Genomic DNA, 7123 nt, shown 5'->3' on the forward strand with positions numbered 1-7123 from the left:
ATCCTTAATTTGAGCTGCTTCATTGGCAGGCCGAAGCTTCACCATGAGCAGAGATATGAAGTGGTGCATCAGCATCATCTTTCAGTTTAACCAACAGTGGAACCCCAGTATAATGATGCACACATGAATTGACCTGGACATGATGGGTCCCAACTGGATGTTTGGCAAAATACAGTAATCACACTGATCTTCTGCTGGCTGCTCTGTGTGAGGACAGGAAACCACCATTTAATACATATTCACTTATCACCTTATATTTAATATTTAATCTATATTTAATCTGTACCATATTACTATATACTTGGAACTACACCCTCCTGCACTTTTTAATTCCATTCCATTATATATATATTTTTCACACTCAATCCATCCTCATCATTAATAACTGCTCTGTAGCTATGCAGTATATGTAAAACTCAGGTTACATTCAATCAGTCAAAAGTGTTTGTACTTTTTTGAATTTATATTGTTGTAATTTTTTTCTTTCTTTATAGTGTGTATTTGATTTGATGTACAATGCTACTGGGACTCTAATTTCCTTTGGGATCAATAAAGTATCTATCTATCTGTCTGTCTGTCTATCGAGGTGTGACAAACACCATAGTTTGGGGGGGGGTATTATAGATGTAAATGTTGTATTTACATGATGCTCTACCCTTAGATTTACTTCATCAGATGTTTTTAACATTATGTTGAACATCATTATGTAATTATTAATGTATATTGTAACAAATATTATAATAAAGCATTTAAATAATAAAATAAAGCGGCAGTATATCTTGAATGACTTACAAACAGTCATGTTGCTACACATTCTCCACTATCCTCTAAGACTAATACTTGGGTAATATTAAGCATAAAATTAAATATTCAATGAGGGGAATTCTGTATTCTGTTTTTTTTTTTGACAAGACAGGTTGGGAAGGAGGTGTAGGAGGCCTGCAGAATGAGTTTGAGTGTCCTTGTTACAACCACAAACCTAGCATTCCACAAAGAACTCCTCTACATCCCAGTTCAACAGAGGTCACCAAAATCATTTGCACAAAAAGTCCTGTGTCCCCCCAGGCCCAGGGTGGACTGCAAGGACAGTTGTATGAGGGACAGAACATAATTTCCCTGATCAGGCTTCTGCCACTGAGTCTCCCAAATGGTCTTTTCATATAGCATCCCAAAATTTTGGGCACTGGGGAAATAGACGGATGAAGGTTCCCACTGTCTGAAAAGGGCTTGTACAGAGATTGTACTTGAGATGGGTCCAGACCACAAATTTATGTTTGGCCCTCTTCAGTTGGTGTCTCCTCCACCAGTTCGAGCTTAACTGCTATTAACTTCCTGACCGAACACAGTAATTCATCTCCGATGATGACGAGACAAGACGTCAATGAGAGACGTATGTGCAGGGATGTAGTCTGTTGTCAGGTCTGCATGTTGGGACTGGACTGCTCTGACTAATAAATCAAAGGCATCAACCTTGACAGTGAAAGCTACCTTGGGCTCAGGCAGTTTGAGCACCTGGCTGGGTTGTAACAAGACACCTTTCTAATTCATCAAATGTTTTCAGGATTTTGTACATCCACTGAAACCCACCTGAGGTTTTCTTATGCAGGATAGTCAGGGGCACCACGTTGGTACCAAAGTGGTGGATAAAATGCCTGAAAAAATGGTCGAGAGAGGTGAACCCAGTACTTCTCTGAAGCATGTCTTCTGACAGAGAGGTGCCCAAATGGACACTGAATGGGTGCACCAATTGAGATCCTGCAGTTATGTTGCTGGAGCCAAGGGAACCCCAGAATCAGTAGCAAATCTGGAGCCTGGGTGAGGAGAAGAGAGATCCTCTCAGTGTGGTTACCCAGCGGCAGAATGATGGAGCAAGTTTGCTGGGTAACCACTCCGGAAGCCAGTGATCAACCACGATTGTGGGGAGAGGTAATGGAGCCGCCAAGGGCATCGTGGGTATGGCCAGTGCCTTGATAAGGCACTGAGTGTCAATAAAGCTGATGACCACTTTTCTGTTGTTGGGTGGACGGTTGGGTCACAAAGGAGCTTACAGCAACACAACAACTCTGTTCATGGCAGATCTTTTTTTTATTTTACAGTATAAAAATTCACATTCAAATGAAAATGAAACACGTCCCTTATTAAAATAACTTTATTCATCTTAAACCAGGTTCCTTTCACCCCACAGTGCTGGAACCTAAAATGAGCCATGCAGCACGTTTCCACTCAAGTGCAATGGGAATGGGATGTCCAACAAGTTTATTGTCCACATACTTTTGGCCCTATAGTTTATGTAACACCTTGTGGTTGAACAATTTTACTGGGTCACGTGACCAAGTGTGTGTTTATCCATTTCCCTTCAGCATCTAAATTTATACAGCACAGAACAGGAAAAATATATAGACAGAGAAAACCAGAGAAGCAGAGATGGTAGGTAGAGGAGGGTGAGATGTGCAAAGTCTATTTAATGTCTTTAAAAACACTCAACACGTTTGTGTAGATAAAACACTAAACCATGTGTTTAATGTACCCATGTTGGTGCGGATCGAGTCTTAGTTTGAACCACTGACAGCTTTAGGGGTTTAGGAGTTGACAGAGGTGTTGTTGCTCCTGTCCTCCTCTCCTGTATCTCCATCACTAACCAGCGGCTCTCTGTCAGTCTGAGCCTCATCGCTTTGCACCGCCGATCTCTTCGTCATCTTGTTTAGTGTTCCCCCCTATACACACAATCATAAACAGTGCTGTGAAAAAGCATTCAGACCCTAAACTCTTTTCTCCCCCACATAAATGCCTGACTGTCACAACCTAACATAGTATTTACTGAACTTAGAGTTCAAATACTCAAGGCAGGTGGGGGAGGGGGTATCCCAAAAAAAACACCCTTTGATTGCGCTTTAAATTTGCAAAATGTAAATGTTATAAATGCACTGGATTTTTGAATCACTGCATCTTTATATTTGCTCACCATATGTCGACACAGCACACAGGGACATTGGTTATATCTAAATTGGGTGCAATTTAACCGGTCACTAATTTAGCCAATCATATTACATGATTGCTGTCTTGTGGAGTGAATATCTTTTAGTATCAACATAGTCTTGTGAATTCCAGAGCACCTTTTTGGTGAGCCAAAGATCAGAATCTGGAGCCACAAAAACATTTTTAGGACCTCCAAAATACAGCATTTTAAATGTTAGTTTCTGGGGCTGCTTTTAAAGCATTCATTAACAGTTCCCTTCAGTGGCTCCAACCTAAAAATCAGTGCAGGTCTGAAAACGTCCTGAAGTAATCGTCTCTGTTTTAAAAATATAAATAAAAATGCGTACCTCTCTGCGGTCGACGATGTTCAGTACAGTAGATGTGAAGATGCAGCTGATCGTGTTAGCCAACATAAAAATCATCATACGCTGCCAACGCCCCAAAGGAATCTTAGCATCACTGTAAACAGACACACACACAATATCGGGTGTACTTGGATATACACAGATCAGGCATAACATTATGACCACCTTCCTAATACTGTATTGGTCCCCCTTTTGCTGACACCTTTCTATTAGAACCAGCATGAACTTCATCAGCAGTTTGAGCTACAGTAGCTCGTCTGTTGCATCAGACCACACAGACCAGCCTTCGCTCCCCATGTGCATCAATGAGCCTTGGCCGCCCATGACCCTGTCAACAGTTTACCACTGTTCCTCCCTTGGACCACTTTTGACAGATACTGACCCAGTCGTCTAGATATCACAATCTGGCCCTCGTCAAACTCGCTCAAATCCTCACGCTGGTCCATTTTTCCTGCTTCTAACATCAACTTTGATGATAAAATGTTCACTTGCTGCCTAATACATCCCACCTACTAACAGGCAACGTGATGAAGAGATAATCAGTGTTATTCCAGTGCTCATACCGTTATACCGAGTTGGTGTATGATCTCTATATGAGATGTTTAAGCACTCAACAGCAGAAGGTGATAAGCCATGTAGTTAGACTGCATGTAGTAATTATATTACCTCCTGCTTTATAATGAAGATGGAATTGTAATAATCTTTTATAATAATTATGTCTGATCTCTTGATTTAGTTTCATCTTAAGATTCACCTCTAGCTTCTGAATTTATTAATACAGAACTACAGTGGGGCCAAAAAGTATTGTCAGCCACTGATTGTGCAGGTTTTCCTACTTAGAAAGATGAGAGAGGTCTGTAATTTTCATCATAGGTACACTTCAACTATGAGAGACAAAATAAAAAAAAAGAATCCAGGAAATCACATTGTAGGATTTTTAAAGAATTTATTTGTAAATTATGGTGGAAAATAAGTATTTGGTCAATAACAAACAAGCAAGATTTCTGGCTCTCACAGACCTGTAACTTCTTCTTTAAGAAGCTCTTCTGTCCTCCACTTGTTACCTGTATTAATGGCACCTGTTTGACCTCGTTATCTGTATAAAAGACACCTGTCCACAGCCTCAAACAGTCAGACTACAAACTCAACCATGTCCAAGACCAAAGAGCTGTCGAAGGACACCAGGAAGAAAATTGTAGACCTGCACCAGGCTGGGAAGAGTGAATATACAATAGGCAGCAGGTTGGTGTGAATAAATCAACTGTGGGAGCAATTGTAAGAAAATGGAAGACATACAAGACCATTGATAATCTCCCTTGGGGTCAAGATCTCATCCCGTGGGGTCAAAATGATCATGAGAACGGTGAGCAAAAATCCCAGAACTACACGGAGGGACCTGATGAATGACCTGCAGAGAGCTGGGACCAAAGTAACAAAGGCTACCATCAGTAACACACTACGCCGAGAGGGACTCAAATCCTGCAGTGCCAGGCGTGTCCCCCTGCTCAAGCCAGTACATGTCCAGGCCCATCTGAAGTTTGCCAGAGAGCATATGGATGATCCAGAAGAGGATTGGGAGAATGTCATGTGGTCAGATGAAACCAAAATGGAACTTTTTTGGTAAAAACTCAACTCGTCGTGGTTGGAGGAAAAAGAATGCTGAGTTGCACACCATACCTACTGTGAAGCATGGGGGTGGAAACATCATGCTTTGGGGCTGTTTTTCTGCAAAGGGGACAGGATGACTGATCCGTGTTAAGGGAAGAATGAACGGGGCCGTGTATCGTGAGATTTTAAGCCAAAACCTCCTTCCATCAGTGAGAGCATTGAAGATGGAACGTGGCTGGGTCTTCCAGCATGACAATGATCCCAAACACACCGCTCGGGCAACGAAGGAGTGACTCCGTAAAAAGCATTTCAAGGTCCTGGAGTGGCCTAGCCAGTCTCCAGACCTCAACCCCATAGAAAATTTGTGGAGTCCGTGTTGCCCAGCGACAGCCCCAAACCATCACTGCTCTAGAGGAGATCTGCATGGAGGAATGGGCCAAAATACCAGCTACAATGTGTGCAAACCTGGTGAAGACTTACAGGAAACGTTTCACCTCTGTCATTGCCAACAAAGGTTATGTTACAAAGTATTGAGTTGAACTTTTGTTATTGACCAAATACTTATTTTCCACCATCATTTACAAATAAATTCTTTAAAAATCCTACAATGTGATTTCCTGGATTTTTTTTTCTCATTTTGTCTCTCATAGTTGAAGTGTAGCTATGATGAAAATTACAGACCTCTCTCATCTTTCTAAAAAGGAGAACCTGCACAATCAGTGGCTGACTAAATACTTTTTGGCCCCACTGTATGTCTGTGGGAATTTGTGCCCACTCAGTCAAAAGAGCATTTGTATGGCTGGGCACTGATTTTAGTCAAGAATACCTAGATTGATGTTCCAGTTCATTCCAAAACTGGTCAGTGGGGCTGAGGTTTGTGTGGGTCACTGGAGTTTCTTTAAACCAAGCTTTTCTTCATGTCAGTAGGTTAGTGCACTAACTGAGTCAGTATCAGGTGTAAAACTGTACAAGTCAGACAGTGTGACTGTTTTATCCACATTTTTGCGGGTTGATAATGAGAGAAATAGAAAAAATATGTTCTATGTTGGCGTATTCATAGGGTGGGACAGCGGGTAACGCTGTTGCCTTACAGCAGAAAGGGCCTGGGTTCGATTTCTCCCAGTGTCCATGTTCCTTGCTCAAGGACCCAACAGACACAACCTGACAGTGTTGGTGCTTAAACCAGGGACCCTTCAATTACTAAACCACTGCCTGTAAACATGATGTAAACACTACCTACTAGAGCAGTGGTTCTCAAACTGTGGTACGCGTACCACTGGTGGTACGTGAAGCAGCACGAGGTGGTACGCCAGATAATCTCGGAAAAGTAATTACATGCACTGAAAAAAAAATTAATAATAATAAATAAAAAAATAACAAATTGTGTAAATTACTAATAAAATTCTTATAATTCTGTTTTAATAAAATCAGTTACAGTGTATCACAAAAGTGAGTACCCTCACATTTCTGTAAATATTTCATTATATCTTTTCATGGGACAACACTATAGAAATAAAACTTGGATATAACTTAGAGTAGTCAGTGTACAACTTGTATAGCAGTGTAGATTTACTGTCTTCTGAAAATAACTCAACACACAGCCATTAATGTCTAAATAGCTGCAACATAAGTGAGTACACCCCACAGTGAACATGTCCAAATTGTGCCCAAATGTGTCAATATTTTGTGTGACCACCATTATTATCCAGCACTGCCTTAACCCTCCTGGGCATGGAATTCACCAGAGCTGCACAGGTTGCTACTGGAATCCTCTTCCACTCCTCCATGATGACATCACGGAGCTGGTGGATGTTAGACACCTTGAACTCCTCCACCTTCCACTTGAGGATGCGCCACAGGTGCTCAATTGGGTTTAGTCCATCACCTTTACCTTCAGCTTCCTCAGCAAGGCAGTTGTCATCTTCATCAGTTTTCGAAGGGAGGGGATCATGCTCTGTTTCAGAATGTCACAGTACATGTTGGAATTCATGTTTCCCTCAATGAACCGTAGCTCCCCAGTGCCAGCAACAGTCATGCAGCCCAAGACCATGATGCTACCACCACCATGCTTGACTGTAGGCAAGATACAGTTGTCTTGGTACTTCTCACCAGGGCGCCGCCACACATGCTGGACACCATCTGAGCCAAACAAGTTTATCTTGGTCTCATCAGAC

The sequence above is a fragment of the Trichomycterus rosablanca genome, chromosome 3, assembly GCF_030014385.1.
Source record: "Trichomycterus rosablanca isolate fTriRos1 chromosome 3, fTriRos1.hap1, whole genome shotgun sequence".
In the NCBI taxonomy this organism is placed as follows: domain Eukaryota; kingdom Metazoa; phylum Chordata; class Actinopteri; order Siluriformes; family Trichomycteridae; genus Trichomycterus; species Trichomycterus rosablanca.